General features: G+C 37.5%; 1 pseudogene; it reads right to left on the bottom strand.

Annotated features, from left to right (window-relative positions):
* Nucleotides 1-1,146: 1,146 nt before the first annotated feature.
* LOC132500614 (vascular cell adhesion protein 1-like) overlaps nucleotides 1,147-23,073 on the bottom strand; it is a 33,994-nt pseudogene continuing 12,067 nt past the window's right edge.

Here is a 23,073-nt window from a genome sequence, read left to right as displayed (position 1 = left end):
GGGCCCTCTCAGCCCTTGGGATTGATGGACAGGACCTGGAGCCCAGAACCCTGGTCTGTTCCCACGTCTGTGAGCAGCTTCATTTAGTTACACCAGTGCGGTACACAAAGATGATTTTCTACGTGTGCCATAGTGTGAAAAAGTTTGACAAGCATGCTGCCCTAGAGCAAGGAAAACATTTAGAGATAAATATATTAACTGTGTTCCTAATTTGTAACTGACATTAAATTTTCAGAGTCAGCAATCTTCTGACAAGGGATAATTTATATACCTTATATAATTCTACTTTATGTTGTTTTGCTAATAATTTCCTCCACTGATATTTTGTTATGCTTCATATTAATTCTTAACTGGCAACATTTATCCTGACTAGAATTACCATGAACTCTTTTTTTTTCAATTCCAGAAATTATCACTTTACTATACAAAAAAACTAAACATTTACAAAGGAAAATCAAAAGAAGTTGCATTTTTAGACCTCATTGGGAAAGTTACACAAGAGTCTGATGAACAAACAATATCATAAAACGTCTCCCTACCATGTCAGTACCATCCAGAGAAATCCAATCAACCATTATACCATAGGTTAAAGTGTTCAGTACCTGAAAGTCAACCCAGTGCCCTCTTGGTTTATCATTTGCCTATAACAGTGTAAAACTCTAGCATCTTTGCAAAACATGGAATTGTTGTCTATGAACTTTATAGGAATAAAATTTTGTTAAAGGAAATAAAATAGTACAAAGATGACATGGTTCCACTGCCAATCAATATTAACATGCATTAAGTTATAACAGTCAGTCCAAGCAACATTTTAATAATTTTAGAAATGTGACTATAGTGTGCTGATATTTCAAGCAGTCTTGCTCTGGCATAGTTTTATTTTACATATATCCAAGTCATGTTATTGCATATACACATCAAGAAACTACTCCAGTTATCACATCTCAAAGGTAGTGCCTATTTTTTAGGCCAAAATTTTCCTTTGGCTTCTTTCTCACAACAAGGGGCATAGGCAGCCATTCTTTCCAAGAGTTTACTACATTCAAGGAAGTCTGGACTCCTAGCTTGTTGTTTTCCTCATGGAATGATGAGCAGTATTGAGGATCTGAACTGATAAATAGTATCTCTGAACATTTCAAACACTAGCTACACTTTTGATTTCTGTGCTTCTACAAGACTGTATGACCCTTTCATGTTAGCTTTTCTAGCAAAGTAAATAATCATTCCAATGGCAGGTATTATTAAGGAGGATGCACAATAGAGCACAAGAAGTTCAGGAGAATAATAGTCCTTGTTACTTTCTCTTCTTTTAACATCAAGTGTTATGCTTGTTAATTGCAAACCAACTTCATTTTTAGATTCACATTCATATACTCCCGCATCCTCTAACTGGGCCCTGTGGATGGTATATGGACCATCTGTAGACTTAGTCTTAGACTCTGCTTTTTTCTTCAGGATTATCAAAGATTGGGGAACATTTCCACACGTACAGGAGATAATGACAGTGTCTCCTTCCTTGACATTCTCAGAAGGAAAAGCTGTTAAGTTGTATATCTTTTGGAACAACTTGGATAATTAATCTGACTTATTTTCTGCTTATTCCAACCTGGTTAATGCCTTCACAGACATAAATACCAGAATCTCCCATTTTTGTAGACATTAAGGTGAGAGTGATATTCTCAGAAAGAGGCTGTAGATCCCCATTACTTAGCAGCCTGCTCCACAGGATTTTCGAAGCTGGAAGGCCATCGCTAGAGCATGTCATATTCACAGATCTACCTTCCTCCAGGATGGAGGAGGGGCTGACCAAGAGGGTTGTATTGCCGAGAGCAACATTAACATATAGTACCTGTGTACTCTGCCTTTGTTTAGGTTCAAATTCCATTTCATCAATAGGTAACTTAGCCAGACAAACAAGAACTTTTCCAGTATCTTCAGTGGTGGGCATGAAGATCATTTCCAATCTCTTGGTCTCTAGGGATTTCTTACTTACATCTTCCAAAAAGATTTTATTTTTCATAATACTCTCCCCTTTAAGTAATTCAATCTCCAGCCGGTCAAAAGGATACACATCAGGAACCTTGCAGCTTACAGTGACCAGGTTTCCACTCACTAACAGACGACTCATCTCAATTTCTGGATCTCTAGGGAAGGAGTAGAGCTCCACCTAGATTCCGTTTTCCAGTTTCTTATGCCCACATGTCATGGTGCACAGGTAAAAATGTTCGTTCTCAAATCTCACAGGGCTCAGGGTCAACGTGGATTTGGACCCCTTGCTCCTCACCTTCCCATTCAGAGGGCTGTCCATCTGGGTTCTCCAAGAGAAAGTTGGGGACTCGCAACCCATGGCATCACAGGTCAATACAACTGAGTCGCCAATCTGAGCAGCAATCTGGGATCTAGGAGAGATTTCTACAGTAAACATTTTCTCTTGAACAATTAATTTTTCCTCTTTTCTGTCTTTCCCAACCAGGTTAACTCCTTCACACACATAAATTCCAGAATCTTCCATCCTCATAACAATTAAAGTGAGAGTTGCATTCTCAGAAAGGAGCTGTAGATTCCCATTGTCTAATTTCTTGCTCCAGAAAAATCTGTGGAGCTGGTAGACCTTCACTGGTACATGTCATCATCACGGAGTCACCTTCTTGCAGGCTTGTGAAGGGATTCACAGATATAACTGTGTCCTTGGGTGAGACGTAGACTTGCAGGTTTTTTGTAGTCCCCCTGTACTTGGGGTTGAGAATCAATTTCATTAATATGTAGCTTGACAAACAAGAGCTTTCCCAATATCCTCATCAACAGGAGTGAAGGTTACTTCCAAACTCTTCATTTCCTGGGACTTCATTTCTGAAGGCCCCAGAAAGTTCTGTGTCTTCACAGAACGGTTGCCCTTCAGTAATTCTATCTCCAGCTTTTCAAATGAGTAAACAGCAGGGACCAAACATGTGACTGTGACTGGCTTCCCAACTTCCAGGGAGCCACTCAAATGAATCTCTGGGTCCTTAAGGAAAGAGTAGATCTCCACTGGGATTCCTTCTTTCAGTTTCTGAGACTCACAAATCACTGTGCACAAGTAATAGTGTTCATTCCCCAGACTAACAGGATCCATGGTCAGCATGGATTCTGCCCCCTCATTTCTCACCTTCCCATTCAGCGGACTGTCTAACTGAGTTCTCCAGGAGAACAATGGGGCTTCGTAGCCTGTTGTGCTTTAAGTCACTGAGATGGAGTCACCAATCTGAGCAATAATTTTGGATTCAGGGAAGATGTTGATTTTAAAAGCTTGAGCTGCTAGTATTGGAGGGTCTCCTGCCGAGGTGGGGGGTGGCTGTGGCTTACCACGGGGACAAGGACACTGGCAGCGGAAGCTCTGGGAACTACTCCTTGGTGTGAGCCCTCCCAGAGTCTGCCATTAGCCCCACCAAAGAGCCAGGGAGGCTCCAGTGCTGGGTTGCATCAGGCCAAACAACCACCATGAATTCTTGAAATCATTAAAATGGGATTTTAATTATTCTTGATAAATTATTTTTTACTGTTCATATGGACTGCCTACTTCTCAATCAGAATTGACAAATATTTTGGCTTGAATGTTGGAGTACCACAAAGCACATGAGGGTGAATACAGTATTGATAAATAAGGGAATGCTTTCTTCTTTTCTTTTTCTTTTTTTTTTTTTAAAGATGAGGGGGCAGGCTCCCCAAATCCAAGGAGAAGAGCTGCTCAGGGACTTCGAGGTCCAGCCTTTTTTTCTTGCCCCTGAAGATTTCTACTGTGGTCCCCCCACGCTTCCACAGCCACAGGCTCGGCTCCATGCCACTTCCCACACCTCAGCCACAGTTCACCTTGGCCCGTCACTGACGTGGGCCCAGCTCCTGGAAATGCTTTCTAAAGAAGTGATGCTTGAAAGTTAAAAAAAAAAAAATATGGAGAGTCTGCTTCTGTTTTGTAAATAAGTTCATTTGTATCATTTCTTTTTAGATTCTGCATATAAGTGGTATCATATGATATTTCTCTTTATCTGTCTGATTTACTTTACTCTGTATGACAGACTCTAGGTCCATCCACCTCACTGCAAATAACTCAGTTTCATTTCTTTTTATGGGTGAGTAATATTCCATTGTATTTATGAACAACATTTTCTTTATGCATTCCTCTGTTGATGGACATTTAGGTTGCTTCCATGTCTTGGCTGTTGTAAACAGTGCTGCAATGAACACTGGGATGCATGTATCCTTTCAGACCATGTTTTTCTCTGGATATATGTCCAGACTTAGAGAATGACTTATGGTTACCAGGGGGGAAGGATGGAGGGAAGGGATAGTTAGGGAATGTGGGATTGACATGTACACATTGCTGTGTTTAAAATGGGTAACCAACAAGGGTCTACTGTGTAACACAGGGAACTCTGCTCAATATTATGTAACAACCTAAATGGGAAAATAATTTGAAAAAGAACTGATACATGTATATGTATAACTGAATCACTTTGCTGTACACCTGAAACTATCACAACATTGTTAATGAACTATACTCCAATATAAAATAAAAAGTTAAAAAATAATGGAGAGAATAGGAGTGCTGTCTTAATGAGGAAATTGAGCTGTTTAGAAGCCCTTGTACAGCACTGAAGTGAATTTTGAGACTTCACATCACTTCAATACCAGGATAAAATTAAGACAGAATAGTTTAGAATCCCTGGGCACCTTAGAAACCGCACAGGGAAACCCAACTGGCAATCCCAACTGTCTTAAGTCAAAGTGTAGTGATTCATAAACACTTGCTCTCAAGTGTTTTCACTGTGTTTAAAATGATTTGTTCACAACGCATTAACCATGGAAGCTCATCTGGAAGTGTGGTTTGTGGTTTTCCAGATTTTACCTCCATAAAAGTTTTCAGGTAAAAATAAATATTGCAGGTGAGTCAAAAAGGAAAAAAAAAATAATAATTTCCTCTTGGTTGCAATAGACAGAGAATGATTGCCCAATTACACATGTTCGTTCTGGTTTAGAACTTTGATGGGGGCCATCCTTGGAATTTGGACAGTTTGCCATCTGGTCTGAGTATGTGATTACACATGAGATACCAGGGAGTGGGAAGGAAAGGTGACTCCAAAGTTGTAAGCCTCACTGATTCAGTAACAATGGGCCATTGTCAAGGAAAGTATTACCAAGAAGAGGAGCTGGTTGGGTGTGTTTGGGGTGGAGAGGATGATGAATTCTTTGAAGAACATGTAGATCTGAAGGAATGAGGAGGAAATCCAAGTGGAGGTTTCATGAAAGCAATTGAAAATGCTTGTCTGGGGTTGTGTGGAGAGATGAGGACTGACGGTTTGTGTTGGAAGTCATCTATTCATAGCCTTAGGAGTGAAAGCGATCTTCTCTCCAAGGAAGAAAGGAAAAAGATAAACTAAAGGGCACATTGCATGGATAACCACCTTCACAAGGGGAGAAAGGTGGAAACAAAGGAGACAGGCCACACTGGCCTCTGTGGTGTCCTTGAACCCACCAAGCATAGCCCCCTGAGAGCTTGCTCCTTCCATCCTCAGCCTGGAATGCTCTTCCCACAGAGGAAGAGGTGCTTCCTTTGTGCGCCTATAATACTCTAAATGTTTCTGATGCTACATTCACCACAGATTACGACTTCTGTTTGAGTTGTCTCACCTGATACATAATAAATATTCAGTGAATGAATGGGAGAAGCGGAATGAGAAGAGGTTGCGTTCAGGGCCACATTTCAGAAATCAAGATCTTGGAGTTCTCATAAGTTGGTCAGACAATATGTTATTTCAAGGAAAATATAATCCAGTGCTCACTGTGTGCCAGGCATTCCTGGAACAAAAGCCAGATGTTTTGGGACTTCCCTGGTGGTGCAGTGGTTAAGAATACACTTGCCAATGCAGGGGACACAGATTTGATCCCTGGTCCGGGAAGATCCCACAAGCCACAGAGCAACTAACCCTGTATGCCACAACTACTGAGCCCGTGTGCTGCAACTACTGAAGCCCACGGGCCTAGAGCCCGTGCTCCACAAGAAAAGCCACTTCAATGAGAAGTCCACACACCGCAACGAAGAGTAGCCCCCGCTTGCTGCAACTAGAGAAAACCCACGAGCAGCAATGAAGACCCAATGCAGCCATAAATAAATAAATAAAAGCCAGATATTTTAAAGTAGCCTCAAGACAACTCTCTCCATTTCTTGGCTCTGGTTTTCTAAGTACCAGCCTCATCTTCAGGCAGGTTTTTTTTTAAGTGGTAGCAAAGTCAACACTCACTCCTTCAAAACGATTCTGTCTCTGCTGGAGTCATTTGCCTACCTTTGTGAAACTACGGAAGTTTGGGCCCCTGATGGATTACCCAGGCCGGAGGGGGGACAGTTTTGAGAGCAGAGTATGATATGAGGGCAAAATCAAAAAGTAACAAGTCCATTCTTGAAATCATAAAAGAGGCCATCTAGTGGCATTGTGATCTGAAACAACAGTAGGGAACAGAAGGGGAAAGAATAAATTCACTCTCCCCCTCCTCCATCTTATTGTCAAAATTACACTGTACTGTCAGAGACAAAGATGGATGCTGTTCCCTGAGACTGCCTCTGCTGTGTGTTTAAAGTTCTGTAGATGAAGGAGAGTTGAAAAAGCATCACCTGAGAATAAAGCCACTTGTTAGTGTTAGAACACTGAGCTTTGATTTTTTATTTATTTAAATCTTGCCTTTGGTATGATATGAAAATATAAATCTAATATAAAAGTTTTATATAAACTTTAAAAAGTTCTCTAAAGTCCCATATATATAATGTTGTAGGTATATCATGAGCTTTGTAAATAGACCCAGGTTCAAAGCCTGCTATACCATTTACTATTTGTGTGAAGCCTAGACATATGAATTAAGCTTTTGTGTTTCATTCTCTTTGGTATTTACCTTAAGGGTTAACTAAGAGAGTGCATGAAAAGCATTTAGCACATTCTCCAGTGCAATAGTCAATACTGGTAGGTATTATTGGCATTATTGCTGTGGCTTAATAATTTCATTATTATGGTAAATAAAATATGCATAAAACATACCATTTTAACCATATGCAGCTAAGTGGCATAAAGTACATTCACATCATTGTACAACCATTACCAATATCCATCTCCAGAATTTTTTCTTCTTCCCAAACTGTAACTCTGTATCCATTAAACAATAATTCCCCATCTCTCCTCTCCCCCCAGACTCTGATAACTACCAAACTTTCTGTCTCTCTGAGTTTTCTAGGTTCCTCATGTAAGTGGAATCAGACAAGATTTCTCCTATTGTGTCTGGCTTAATTAAGATTTTTTTTTTTAAGTAACAAAAGCTAAATCCGGACTTTTTAGTCATTGATTCCTAGGGTTCCTGTACTACATAGGCCCCAATAGATGAGCCTAAATTTCACCATCTTGGTGATAGTATCTACTAATTATAGGCACAATCTTAGTAGGTGAGAAATAGTCTCTACAGTGCAGGCTTTAGATACCCAATCTATTTCCACAGCATCACAGAAGCAGAGTTTTTTTTAGTATCTATAGAATCTGAAAATATTTCTGAAAGATAGGTCAAGTGCTTGGGTGCTTTAACTGTGGATAAGGATAAAACTTTTCACAGCTTTTTAGTAATCAGCCTCAGGACCCCTGTCCCAAAGTGACTGTAAATTGTGCAATCAGTAGGCAAAATAGATGACAACGAGGCATAAAACTTTATTATTAAACAATGATATAACCTAAATAAGATTGTTCAGAAAAAAACTCTATTTAAAAATTTTCTCTCACAACCTGTTTCTTTTTATCATATTATGAGCTTAATGAGTTATTTCCCTGCCTGGCAAATCTGCATTCCTTCAGTTTTGCATTTCCTGGACAAAAAGCAAGAACTGTTCAGCCTGTAACCATCAAGTACCAATCAAGTGGCTTCTGTAGCAACAAATCACCCACATGAAGTCTCAGTGTTTTTATCTCTTTACTTCACTAACTTTTCAATGCAAATTTGGCTATTATCAGTCTAGTGGAAGATCCTAAAACTGCTGCTTAAAAATCTGGGAGCAGACTCTTTCTCCATAGCTCAGCTCCTTTGAGCCTGGTCTCTCTAATGTCCCTGACCCATATTATGATAATCATCACTACAAACAACATATGCCACCACTGACTGTAATTTCTAATTTCTTTGTATAATCTTGGGCAATTTATAATCTCTGAACCTTAGGGTTTAATCTATAAAATACGCAGATAAAGACAGTTTGTGAAAATGCCTAGCATGGCATGTGGCATGTGATAAGGCACACAGGCAAATATTAGATTTAGGAAAGAAGCCTGTGTATGTTGTACTTTTCCAGCCCTCTTTCTCCTTGAGAATATTTCTCATTTCTCTCCTAACAACCGTCTCACAGCTTCTTTCTTTTTTTTTTTTTTTTTTGTGGTACGCGGGCCTCTCACTGTTGTGGCCTCTCCCGTTGTGGAGCACAGGCTCCGGACGCGCAGGCTCAGCGGCCATGGCTCACGAACCCAGCCGTTCCGCGGCATGTGGGATCTTCTCGGAGTGGGGCACGAACCCGTGTCCCCTGCATCGGCAGGCGGACTCCCAACCACTGCGCCACCAGGGAAGCCCCGTCTCACAGCTTCTTGAACTGAAATTATCACCTCATTTGCCCTTCCACTAGCAAGACCTGTCCTAGCTTAAGCTAAGACTGCCTTAATCATTGCCCTTCCCACTTAATTATGTTTATCTCTTCCACATCCTGGGCCCTCAGGACTCTGCCTGCTGCTTTGCAGAAAGCAAGTTTGATAGCCTGCTATTTCTAGTTTTTAATCTAAACGAAATGGCCTTGATTCAGACAGACATTTGAAAGTACACTGTGATAATAAGAAAAACAAAATTCTGTAAGAACAAAAGCTTAAAAAGTGTTTATATTTTATGTTAACCCTGGGCTTTTTGTCAGAAAAGGTGATGCTCTGTTCATTGTATACTTCTATTTCTTTGAACAATTATGCTGGTATTTATTGAGTGCTTACTACAGCCCAGGCACTGTGTTAAACACCTCACATATATTATTTCATTATTTCATTTAATCCATCCAGCAATCCTAGTAGGTAGGTGTCACTCATACCCATGTTATAGATAAGGAAACAAAGGCTTAGAAAGGTTAAGTATCTTGCCTAATTTCACACAGAGCTGGATCAAAACCAGGCTGACCCAAGAACCCATGGTCTGTCCACCACACCAGGGTTTTCAGTGGTGTGTTCAAATGCAGGTCCTCAGTCCAGAAAAGACTGAGTTATTTTAAACTAGGAAGCCTCTGGAGGGCTTTAAATGATGGTCCTTTTTACCGCATATTTTTTTTTCCCTCTTACCTTCTTAATTTTTCTCTTATCGAGGTCCTTAGGTTTAATTTTTAATACTAAAATCTATCTGTTCTCTTGCAGTAAGAAACATAAGGCTTCGAGAGCGTCATACAACTTTACAAGTTTGAAATTCCTGTGGCAACATAAGATACTGAATCCATTCAAGAGTAAATGGTGACCTCAGTGATTCTTGTGGTTGGAATTTTTCTTTTGTAATCAAAATAGTATGAACACGATTAATTTTCTGGGAAAGTGTGCCTGAAATTAAGAATCCCCACACAATATTTTATTTCTTCAAGAATTTGTGTATATGAAAAAAAATCAGAACTCAGAAGATTTTATGTGGGTTATAACAGTTGTCTCCAGAGTGGGTCTTCCAAGTCCCTTGGGAAGGTTCTATTTCTTCTATTAGAATTTTGATTTCTGATTTTTTTCTGCTCATTATTTTTTAATTTCTATTTTTATATATACTTTATAATGTATATATTTTATACAAAATATATAATTATATATAATTCCTTTGAAATTATGTACTATTATGTACATAACATATGCTATATATATTCACATGTATTTTTATTCTATATATTCAAGTATTTTTGTTCATTCATATATAAAGTATGTGCTGAAAACATTTTATTTATTAAATGAGTCTTCAAAATTTTAAGCTCCCAGCAATTCTAAAATATAATAAGCATTTATTTTTCTGTAATCTAAACAATCAGAATTTTTTTAAAAGATACAGTATTTTCATGAGAAGGAGCTAAATCATAAATAAATGCCCCGTGATAAAGTTAAAAGGCCATTTGGAGGATATACCATGTTCATCTAAAGTACAGTGATGATTAAAAGCTATAACAACGTTCTCGGGGCTTTGCAAAATTCTTAATTATCCTCTAGCTTAAATTGTCTTGTGTCTAGTCTAAAAGTAAAATTATATAGAGCCAGTCATTGGTAAGTGATTTTTTTCAAGTTAATTTCTGATACTTTCAGTGGCTCCATTATCCCTGATGTGACATACAAGATTTTTTAGTATCCTGATGGTGTCCAATCCTATCTCATTGCTCAACACTACTCTCCTCAAGTCTATGCTAAATTCACTTCTCTTTAACAATTCTCTTGCCTTTGGGCACTTGCAGAATCCATTCCCTCTCTAGGACAGAAAAACCCTTCCCTTCTCTTTGCCTGGATACCCTCTTCCCATCCTTTCAGCCTCAGTTAAACTATGTTTCTTTTAAATTCATATTAGTTGCACCCTCTATGTATTCCAGGGCATCCTATACTCTCCTCTTCTTGAACATTTATCACATTGCATGTTTAGATGCCTGTCTTCCAACCTAAATTTGTAATACTCACCTCACATTTCTGGCAGATTGGACTATTTGGATCCAAGTCTAGGTGGAGAAATAATGGCACATGACTGAAGGCTTCCAACTTGAGTGATACAGAAGTTTCTCCGGCCCTTAAGTGGCACTGCATACCCTCTCTGGCCAGTTGGTTTATACCTTGTGGACTGTTTATTATATGCTTTGATATCTTCACTTAAATCATTCCCTCACTCTTTTTTCTTTTCTCCTTGTCCTCTCTTCTTTTGTTTATTAGACTGACAGGTTAGCCCTGCTAATATTTCTGATTTTCCTCCATATACCTACTGTCTATAGGAAATTAACCTTGCTCATCTAGGCAGTGTCAAAACTTAGGCACTGATCCAGAAAGGCCAGTCGAGAAATGCTGTTGAGCAGAGGCAAGAGAATGCACTAGCAGCATGGGGAAGGACCAAGATGACTTTAGAGGAGACCAGATTTAGTAGATATTTGACCCTTGATCAACAATCAGTCTTTTAATGCAAATTTTTCCTACTTTGGGGAAAAAGAGGTAGGCTTTTCTTCCTCAGCTCCTAATCTTTTTTTAATCACAAAATGCATTTTCTCTATCTTTACATCCACTTGACTCTAGGGCAAGGGTAGTTTCTAATTATGCTGTCAGCAAAATTATATTTGATTATGAAGGCAAAAACATTGCTAAATTATTTGAAATTCTATTTCATTTACATTCTAATTCAAATTTGATCTTCCTTGATTTTGTTTGATTGCAATAGATTGTGTATTATAGTCATTCATCAGCCATTTGCCTGGATCATGAACTCAGATTTATATTGTTTGTATTAGTTGATTTGGAAAGTGCTTTCAGTTTTCATTGTGTTATTTATTTGTGGATCTGAATTGTAGATTTGAGTGTCCAAAGTTTTCTTTTAGATTTTGATAAACAGGCAAAATTATTTTAACTAGCTGTAAGTGAAAGTGTGAAACTCTTGTTTAAGGATATTATTTGCATTTTAATGGTGGAATACATGATGAAGTAAACATCCTAAGGTTCACATTATTAAAGTTATCACAGTAATTGTCAATAATTAATTCTAATTAAAAGTAGAAATGATTCATCGGGAGACCATGTATATGTAGAATCACGTTCCGTTAATAATCATAGATTAAGAATAGGCTGAGTTGGACTTAAACATAATGACATCTGGCTTGAGGAATGAGTCCACATAAGTGACTTTTTAAAAGTTGAACTAGTTACTTAAAAATTTAAAAATATATACATCCTTAGAAATATTTTTTTCACGTTGAAAGATGTAGAGAATACAGAAAACCAGATAAACAAAAAGAACATAATTACCCAAAGTCCAACTACCCAGAGACAACTATTGGTAATATTGTGTGTATAAAGCAAGCTTTAAAAAGTGTACAAATAGTGTATACAGCATACTTATTTGTGCAAAATGATAGTAAAAGGCAACTTCTCAGTTCCTGGTTGTTGTTTTTGTTTTTTTGATAGTACACTTCCTAGTTTTTAATACAGAAATCTTATAGAAAAAATAATATATACATATCTCAACACTTTTTAATAGAGAAAAATAACATATTTACATCACCCAAACTCAGTACAATTTTAACAAAACAACGTTTGGGAAAGCCTCAAGCTATATTGCAGACACAATTGGTAGGTTAAGAATCAAATGTACACGTTTTGGGATGCTCACAAGTGTCAACAAAAGTCATCTGCTTCTCTGAAGTCAGTGCCTGAAGATGCCCTAGTCAGGCATACAAAGCAAAGGTTTGTTAGTAAGTCTATTATTGGTGATTAGTAGGTGATGTTTTAAGCAATTTTTATCCTAATATGATAGTATGTTACATATATAAACATTTTACTGTGGTTTATATATGATCTAGGAAATTGGGGGTCTGCGGGTTGACATGACATAAGATGCATTAGAATGATAAAAATAGGCATTCTCTTGCAGATTTTCAGGACTGTATTATTAATGTTAATAACACATTACCATTAATGTACAGGCATTAACATTAACTATACAGGTGTGTGAGATACCTGTATATGTAATTGTGCATACATAAACAATTCTGGAAGCATATACCAGAAACTGGTGTCACTGACTGTCTCTGGGAAGGGGACTATGTCACTGGGACAGGAATGACAATTTTGAATCATATGCATATGTTAGCTATCAAAAATGAAATTATATAAGTACAATCAAATATAATGTGAAAAATATACTCATGCCTTTGAATATGACTAGTTTTATCTATTTTCAATAAAAGCAAACATGATTTAAGACTATGATTCATAGTCTCTATCTGTATTAAATGTGCAATGATTTACTAGGGGCTACTGAGATATGAGGAGATGTTCATATCTACAGTAGACTTAGACTGGTGGTCTTGAAATTCTAGTCAGGTATCCAGTGGCCCCTTTAAGGAGCTACTGGGCAAGAGCTGATATCTCTCATTAAGGAGCACTCTGGGGGAAGAAAGAGAGAGAGAAAGTGAGGGAAGGAGAGAAAGAAAAAAACAGGAAGAAGAAGAGAAGAAAAAAATTGCCCTGAGCACTTCTCACTTTTCTGTTTCTTTTTGCTGGCTGTTATCTGATTCGCAATCCATTGCTCTCAACTACAGTCGGCCCTCCAAATCCCAGGTTCTGCCTCCCTGGATTCAACCAACTGCAGATTGAAAACATTCAGGAAAAAGAAAAGTTCAAGAAAGTTCCAAAAAAAGCAAAACATGAATTTACTGTGTGCCAGCAACTATTTACACAGCATTTACATTGTATTTAAATTATTTACACAGCGTTTACATACTAGGTATTAGGTATTAGTATTAGGTACTATAAGTAATCTAGAGATAATTTAAAGTACATGGGAGACTGTGAATAAGTTATATGCAAGTGCTATGTAAACTGTTATACAAAAGGGACTTGAGCATCTTTGGATTTTGGTATTGGGGGTCTTGGAACCCATCCCCCATGGATACAGAGGGACAACTGTACAACTTTTGTTATCTCCATTGATCAGCTCCAAGTGTTTTTTTTTCCCTTCCAGTTTTATTGATATAATTAACATACAGCACTGTTAAAGTGTACAGCATAATAATTTGACTTATATACATCATGATTACCACAATAAGTTTAGTAAACACCTATCATCTCATAGAGACACAAAATAAAAAGAAAAAAAACTTTTTTCCTAGAGATGAGAACTCAGGACTTATTCTCAACAACTTTCATGTATTACATACAGCAGTGTTAATTAATCATGTTGAACATTATATCCCCAGTACTTATTTATCTTATAACTGGAAGTTTGTACCTTTTGACCACCTCCATTCAGTTCTCCCTTCCCCCGCTTCTGGTAACCACAAAACTGATCTCTTATTCCATAAGTTTATTTTATTATTATTATTATTATTATTATTGGCTGTATCGCATGGCTTGTGGGATCTTAGTTCCCCGACCAGGGATTGAACCCTGGTCCTTGGCAGTGAAAGCACCAAGTCCTAACCACTGGATCACCAGGGAATTCCCAAGTTTGTTTATTTTTTGGTGTAGAATTGACCTACAACACTATGTTAGTTCCTGGCGCACAACATGACAATTCAATATTTCCATACATTACAAAATGATCATCATGGTAAGTCTAGTCACCATCTGTTATTATACAAAGATATTACATTATTATTGACTATATTCTCCATGTTGTACATTTCACCTTGTGACTCATTTATTTTGTAACTGGAAGTTTATACCTCTCAATCTTCCTCAACTATTTCTTTCCTCTCCCCACTCCTCTCCTCTCTGGCAACCACCTCTTTGTTCTCTGTATCTATGAGTCTGTTTCTGTTTTGTTATGTTTGTTCATTTGGTTTTTCTAGATTCCACAGTAAGTGAAATCATATGGTATTTGTCTTTCTCTATCTGACTTATCTCACTTAGCATAATACCCCCTAGGTCCATCCATGTTGTGGCACATGACAAGATTTCGTTCTGTTTTCATGACTGGGTAATATTTCATTACCCAGTCATGAAAATACACACACACACACACACACACACACACACACACCCCACATCCTCTTTATCCATTCATCTATGGATGGGCACTTAGGCTGCTTCCATATTTTGACTATTGTAAATAATGCTGCAATGAACACAGGGGTGCATATATCTTTTCCAACTAAGTTTTGTTTTCTTTGGATAAATACCGAGGAGTGGAATTACTGGATCATCTGGTGGTTCTATTTTTTATTTTTTTATTTATTTATTTTAATTTTTGGATGTGTTGGGTCTTAGTTGCGGCACACAGGATCTTCGTTGAGGCATGCGGGATATTTTGTTGTGGTGGGTGGGCTCTTCATTGCAACGTGCAGGTTTTCTCTCTCCAGTTGTGGCACGTGGGCTCCAGGGTGTGTGGGCTCTGTAGTTTGCAAGCACGCAGGCTCTCTAGTTGAGGTGCGTGAGCTCAGTAGTTGTGGCACATGGGCTTAGTTGTCTTGCGGCATGTGGGATTAGTTCCCTGACCAGGGATCGAACCCACGTCCCCTGCACTGTAAGGTGGATTCTTTACCACTGGACCACCAGGGAAGTCCCTATTTTTAATTTTTTGAGGATCCTCCATACTGGTTTCCATAGTGGCTGCACCAATTTACATTCCTACCAACAGTGCACAAGGGTTCCCTTTTGTCTATCCAGGTATTTTTCAATGATCTCCCAGGTGCTACTTGAGCAAACAAATGAAATCCTGCCTGTAGGAGCAAAAATAAAACTTCTTTCCTGTTCAATGATTTTTGGAAGTACCCTGTTTAATCCTAGCTCTGGATTTGTCTAGCTCCAGCTCAGTATAGGGACACTGTTGGGTCATGAGGGAAACTCTCAGAGTCCCTGCCCATCTGCAGATTTTTGGAGGCATGTGTTCTAATTGCTCTGACTTATGTCAGAAGTCCAAAGTCAGGCTTCTATTCTCATGTGCATCAATCTCAAGATACAGGATCTTCCCATTTAGGAAAAGAATAATGAATGAAATGATTCCTGGCCACCTTTCAGCCTGCTCATCCTTGTGCCAAACCCTTCATCCTCCAAATGTTTCCAAAAAAGCCTATTTGAACTCATTTTTGCTTTTATGACACCCTCCTTAGCTTTGTTAATCAGGCATCCACTCTTTGCCACATACCATATGTACTGGCTTATTATGGAAGTCTAGTCCTGGCTGAAATAAACTGCATGGTTTGTGGCCATTGAGGGTGGGTATGAACCAGTTTTCATATCAGCTACCTGATAAATCTGGTAACCTGATAAATCATGGCATCTATCATAGTCATGCTATTCAGGTTTATCGAGGCTTCATGTCACTTCCCCTTGAGGACTCATGACAGTCAAAAGTTGATTACTTTAACATCATTTATTTCCAAACCACCAACAGCTCTTCAAATGACAGAAAGTTATCAGGAGTCTTTCAACAGCCAGCCTGACACTCTGTCCTATAAGCTTTATCTGGCTTTCCTAAGAACATTGTCTCTTAAGCAATTCTTCACTCTATAATTTTTAAGCCACTCAACACAGGCTGTACCAAACCAGCTTGCTCCAAATCCTCAGTTGACTTCAGCTGAACACCCTGTTATTATTACTGAGAATAGCTTCCCTTATTGTCATCCTGTCAAGGAAGTACCAGGTGCATGTGTTACACTTAGGCAATGACACAGTCCTCTTATCACCCACACAAGCACCCTAATGCAGCCTAAGTTCCTATAAGATACCTCTATCAGTCTGCTTTACCTTCCGCATTACAGTTCTGTCTGCTTCCTCATTTCTGCCTCACATCAGTTTGTATATCTCATGACTTTTCAAGTGAAAAATTTAAACTTTTAATGGTATGCAAAGTTCTGTGCTTACAAACAATCCTTGCTCTTTAGGAACTTATATTTAGAAGGATACAGGAGACATATGCCTTAATTACTGTGACGCCAATCAGCTGACTGTGTGATGTATCAGGAGTCCAGGCAAACCACAATAGAAGTTCAGAGGAAGAGATCTCTGTCTGGGGCGGCAGAAGCCTTCATGGTGGAGACAGCATCTGAGCTAAGATGTGAAGGCTGGCTAGGGTTTTAAACCACAACTAAAATGGAAGAGTTGACATTCCAGGAAGAAGAAAATTCAAGTAAATGGAAGATCTGAAATTATATGTTTAGAAAACAATCAGCAGCCCATTTCTGGCTGAAAAACAGAGTACATAAAAGCAGGATTGGAGCAATGTTTTAGAGATGAATTTGATACTGAAATGCAGAGTCAGAAGGATGGAAAAATAGTTAAAAGATTATTGAAACAGTAGTAAAGCTCTCTTAGAAACAGGATTGTAAAATAACTGAGTGCTGTAAGGAATTATAAAATAAGTTATGTGATGAATACTACAAAAAAATAGTATCAATGTATGACAACCAGTTAGCTATTGTAGACCTAATGGATGACTTAGAAAGAAAAGGAATGATAACACACTCCTTTTTTGTATGCTATGCAGCATCTATCATTTTTCTTTGCATATAGTAGGTGTTCTATAAATATGGATTCAGATGCTCTATTTTTTTTTTTTTTTTTTTTTTTTTTTTTTTTTTTTTTTTTTTTTTTTTTTTTTGCTGTACGCGGGCCTCTCACCGCTGTGGCCTCTCCCGTTGCGGAGCACAGGCTCCGGACACACAGGCCCCGCGGCCATGGCTCGCGGGCCCAGCCGCTCCGCGGCATGTGGGATCCTCCGGGATCGGGGCACGAACCCGTGTCCCCTGCATCGGCAGGCGGACTCTCAACCACTGCGCCACCAGGGAGGCCCAGATGCTCTATTTTTAATATCTGATTTCAACATTCAGGATATTTCTTGGTAAGCTAGTCTCAATTTTGTTGCAGCTAATTTAAAATGCTGGATTTATAACTACTAGAAATGGAAGTGCACTACAATACTATTGCTATATTATCATTGAAATTCTTTGGTAATTTATTATAAGTTTCACAGGGTATACCACCATAAATTTTAATCCTTACATTTTATCTGCAAGAGTAATACATACTTGTAACAAATTCACAGAATATAAGAGCATATGAAATAAAGGAAGCAAATTCCAACGTCCCTGGAAACCTGGCAGGTAACAACACGAGTCAAGTCTGACACAGAGAGGGCACATACCTTTTAAAGGGGGCAGCATTTATCCAGCTCAAGTCAACTGTTGCCAGGCAGGAATATGGGTCCTGGGTTTCCAAATCTTCTTATTTTAAGAGAGCTGGAAGTCCAGGTTTTCTCATGAATTCTTTTGATTTTTAAAACATTCTCTCTCTGTAAAACATACATCTGCTAGTTGAATCAAGCTGGCAGGTCACCAGTTTGCAGTCTCTGATATGAAGTAAAAAAGTGAAAGTCTTTATGCTCTAGCCTCATTTCATAAAGATGTGCATTGCTGACAATTTGATGTACTATGATATGATGATTATGTCTATTAGTCTATAAGTTGGCTTTTGAAATTAACAGTAGATTGAGGACATTTTATTTGCCAGCCTATGGAGATGCTCTTCTACTTCATCTCTTCCATCTTCTTCTCTGGGCTCAGTTTTTCATTGTTGGAATTACATAATTAAGTTACCTATTTGTACCACTTAAGGGAAATTTATATTATTTCCCTTTTTAAAAGTTACCATTGGTAACAGATGGACAGCTTTACAGAGGTATCATTCTTCTCTTGTGCTAACATGGATTCTGTGATGTGGTGTTGCTGGGTGAGTGAAAAGGCACGTGCATTTGAGATTTTAATAGATATTTCCAAATTGTGCTCCAAAAAGATAACTGGAGTGTTAGAGAGTGCTAGATTTCTCATCTCTTGTAAATACCAGATAGAATCTTAGACATTTTTCTCAGCCTGATTAGAAATGTTGTATTTGATTATTTTTTACTGGTGAGATCAAGTACCTTTCTCTACACTAATTGGTCATTTGTAGTCTTCAATAAATTTCTTGCTCATAGTTTTTGCTCATTTGTCTACTCATGTTGTTTGCCTTGGTTACTGATTTGCAGCTTAGTATTTTCTCCCATCCTGTTTGCTCTTGGCTATAGTTCATGTAGTTTACCTTTGCACTTTCTGCCTTTCACTGTATGGAAATGTTAATTTTTTATATAATCAGATAAGATCAGCACATCACCAAATATTTCCTATGTGGCTTCTGAGTTCTAGGTCATTCTTGGAAATGCCATTTTCTCTTCAAGATTATAAAAGTATTCACCCACATTTTCTTGTACAGTAATATATATACATATATATATATAATATACATAATATGCTTATATACATATTAAATGCTACTATATTGAATTTAGATATTTAATCCATAAGAAATTTATTTTTCTAAATGGTTGGGGTAGGGATCTACCTGGTTTCCTTCAAATGGTCCAACTGTCCAAATATCATTTGTTTGGGTAACGGGACCAGCTGTTTTTAAGTGCCACATTTGTTATATATGATTTCCCACATGAGTTTGTTTTTGTTCTCTCTATGCTACTAATATAGCATTTTGTTCTGTGCTACTAATGTATTTATCTATTCTAGTACCAGTACCAGATTTTTAAATGTCTATAGCATTATACTACATTCTTATATACGTAGGAAGCTCCTTTTTAAAAAAATGTCTTGACTATGCTGAAGTATTACTCTCCAGCTAAACATCATTTGACACTGACTTTTCTGATTCGGTAATATATCATGTATTACTATTAATCCAAGACTTCTACGATGTTAGTTGAAAAAGTTTGAGTTTATTCCTAGATATTTTATAATCGGGGTTGTTGGTGAATGAGTTTTTGCTTTTTTTTAAAATATAACTCAGTACTTGGATACAGTTGTCATATAAGAAATCTATTGTTATTTATAGTATCTTTGGGGGGACCATCTTATCTAACTTAACTATTTCTAAGCAAATGATTTTAGTCCCCTGTCCTGTAGGATGTTGAGGAGAAAATGATAAGTGAGTTGAGCTGCCACAGAAGGGCGCTGAGATTTTGGCAGCCTAGTATGTGTTTCTAAAACTCTGGAAACTCTCAGGACTAGGTAGTGTTGATAATACACAATCTAAAGGAAATTAACTACTAGTTGAAAATAAATTAAGATGTTAGCATTGCATTCCAAAATAGACAGTGGTATTCAATTTAAAGTTCTAAAGAAAACTGTTATGAATGATTATGCTCAGAGGCATTTGTCTGAAATGTTTGCACAATGATTCAGCACTTTATTAAGGTAAAATTTTTAAAAACTGATCACCAACTTGAGTCAATAAGCATATGTTTTATAAATGGACTTACACTGAAAGGTAAAAAACATCAAGTTCTTTCATAAGTGAATCTGACAAATATTTCCTGTAGCAATAGCAACCATTTAAATTTTACAGAGCTTTGTAGTTTACCTGCAATCATTTAATCCTCAGAAAAATTCTATGAGATGGAAAACAAGGCTCTAGTGTTATCCTCACTTTCTCAATGAAGAAACTGAGGTGTAATGAGGTTAAATGAGTTGTCCAAATTTATATAACTCTTAAGTGGTAAAGTCAGGGTTTAGATGCAGATCCCCTGAAGCTTATATCAATATGCATTGCAATCCACACTGCTGCTTCCAAAAAGATCCAGCATATTGTAAAATGACATATGAAATATCCTGATTATCTTGTCTTTGATCCTTGATTACATGGCTGTGCAATCACACATGCAATCTGTGTGACCCCTATCTGACATTAACATTGCATGGGTACACCAAATTCTGCAAGTCTGAATACTGCCTTTCTGCCATGGCCAATGAAAGATTTCATTAAAGCCCTCCAATGTTTTTTTGATATCTATATTGACTTCATGCTAAGCAATTGTATTTTATGTAATAATCAATTACAACATAATTCCAAAAGAAGTTTTTTAGTATTTACAATCCTAAATTCAATGAGCTCTCTACTCTGCCATTGCCATGACAACTTGATGTTCACAAGGATTTGACATGTTTGAGTTTTAGAATCTAGAATATTTTAAAAAGCATTTCTGAACTTTCCATAACAAATTTTTTCTTCAAATTGTGAGGCTGTAGAACTCCTTGTATATTATTTTTCCTATGTCAAATGCCCTCTTCCCTGGTAGAGAAGGGCTGTGAGAAAGAGGATGGAATATTAATGGATTAAATCTCAATGAATGTCCTACTGATGGCTGGGGAGCATACTTTTAAAAATTTAGTTAATTATACACTGAAACTTTCCAAAAAAATTGAAATTTGTTATGATTCTTACTTCTAAAACCCTCACTTCCTCTCTTTTCCATCCCTTTCCTGCCCCACCCTTGTCATATTACTTTTTCCTCAAATTCACCAGATCACCAGGGACTAACACATTTATTCTAAGCCATCTCTATACAACAAAGTGCTGGATAACAGGTATGAAAAAAAAGAGCCTTTCAAATATTTCTAGTTGAGGAATAATACAGATAAAAGAATATCTTAAGGATTAACTTCTGAGTTCTATTTTGTGTTGGCTCCTGTCAAGCTTCCATAATTTGAACTTTGAATAAAAATACATATGACTTAAAAATTGGTAATCAAAATGAAGTAAAAAATTACCTTTCTGGGGCTTCCCTGGTGGCGCAGTTGTTGAGAGTCCGCCTGCCTATGCAGGGGACACGGGTTTGTGCCCCGGTCTGGGAGGATCCCACATGCCGCGGAGCGGCTGGGCCCGTGAGCCATGGCCGCTGAGCCTGCATGTCCAGAGCCTGTGCTCCGCAACGGGAGAGGCCACAACAGTGAGAAGCCCGCGTACCGCAAAAAAAAAAAAAAAGAGTACCTGTGAAACTCTCAGAAAGTTGTACTTAAACAAGAAGTCAGTATATCATATACTGTATTCAACACTTTTTTCAGATTACATGCCAGGGTTTAACAGAGCAAACTGTCAATCCAAATTATAGCTAGATGAAAAACCTCTCTCTAAACCAGTGACTGTAGTGAAGACAAGGAATATCACATAAAAATGGTTTCTCTTAAATAAAAAAGCCTATATACATAGTGTTCTAACCAAAGCAATCCTTGTTTCATGCTTACAACTGAACTCCTTATAAAATGGAGATACGTTGTCATGGCATTATATATGTAGCACCTCAGGGAAAATACTGTCAATGTAATAAACTTATGTAGAAATACATAAAACATTCACAAGTCTTTCCATATAATATTCTAGCATATGTTTAATAATTTTCTCACTTATTTCTATGAGTTGTTTACTGTTTACTTGGCTAAAGAGTAAGATATTATCATAACGAGTCAGAATAGTATATTCCCTAAACAGAAAATTCTCTAAAGGTTTAGTTTCTTAGCATAACTTTTTGCCTGCTAATAAATGTTTAACAAGAATGCTCAGGTTGCTTGAGTGCAAGTGATATTAGTTATGTACCAAAAAAGTTTTAATTAAATATTTTGATGTGAAGACATACCCCCTATATTCTCCACCAATAAAATAGGGCAAGTAGCCTCTGCAACAGTTAGAATTTTTCTTTATTTTAGAGAAGAGGAAGTTGCTCAAAATAATAATTCCTGAAATACATTGGCATTTGCTATGTGCAGGAACTATGCTAACAATCTAACAGGATAGAAAATGGGTATTTACACCCATTTTTCAGCTAAGAAACCTGAAGTTGTGAAAGTCACTTGTTATAAATGGTAGGGACAGGATTCAGTCCAGGTCTACTTCAATTTAAAACCTGAAGCTTCAACTAGACATACAGCTACAGAAGAGCACAGGGAATATCTGGCTTCCCTTGAACATATTCTTCAAAAGAATATGCTTTCTTCTTTTTAAGAAGAAAATTAGAACATTATGTTGATACAGTGGTTATGATTACAATAGTGGCAGCAGCGTGAAAATAACAATGTCAGATTCTGGCAACAACTCTGCTTTAAATCACTACACTATAGTACTTTGCAGGACACTGAGTACTTCATGAGGACTTTTTTTTTTTTTCTGTTTTATCTATTCACCCATTGCCTGATTATTTGTTATTTCCTGGTTACCTTGTCTTCTAGCTTTAGAAAAGACCTAGAAGTCAGACATCATTTTTTAAAAAAACTTCTCGGAGAGGAAATATGTGGTCCTCCTAGAATTCCTGGAAGGACTGAATTATCTTTCTTCTCCCACAATAATAATACTGTCTTCTTATGAAGAAAATGTCAGGAGGTCATAAAATAGTTACTTTTCCTGATAGTGGTGGTAACTACACCTAGATGTAGTCCTACTCTTTCACGTGCCCTAGTGACATATATTTTTAGGACATCTGGTAAGATTCAGTAGGTTAGAGAAGCTTACAAACAATCTTGGGGTACTGAGTTAC

This window comes from Mesoplodon densirostris, chromosome 13, assembly GCF_025265405.1.
Source record: "Mesoplodon densirostris isolate mMesDen1 chromosome 13, mMesDen1 primary haplotype, whole genome shotgun sequence".
NCBI classification, from domain to species: domain Eukaryota; kingdom Metazoa; phylum Chordata; class Mammalia; order Artiodactyla; family Ziphiidae; genus Mesoplodon; species Mesoplodon densirostris.
This window is presented reverse-complemented; position numbering and strand designations above follow the sequence as displayed.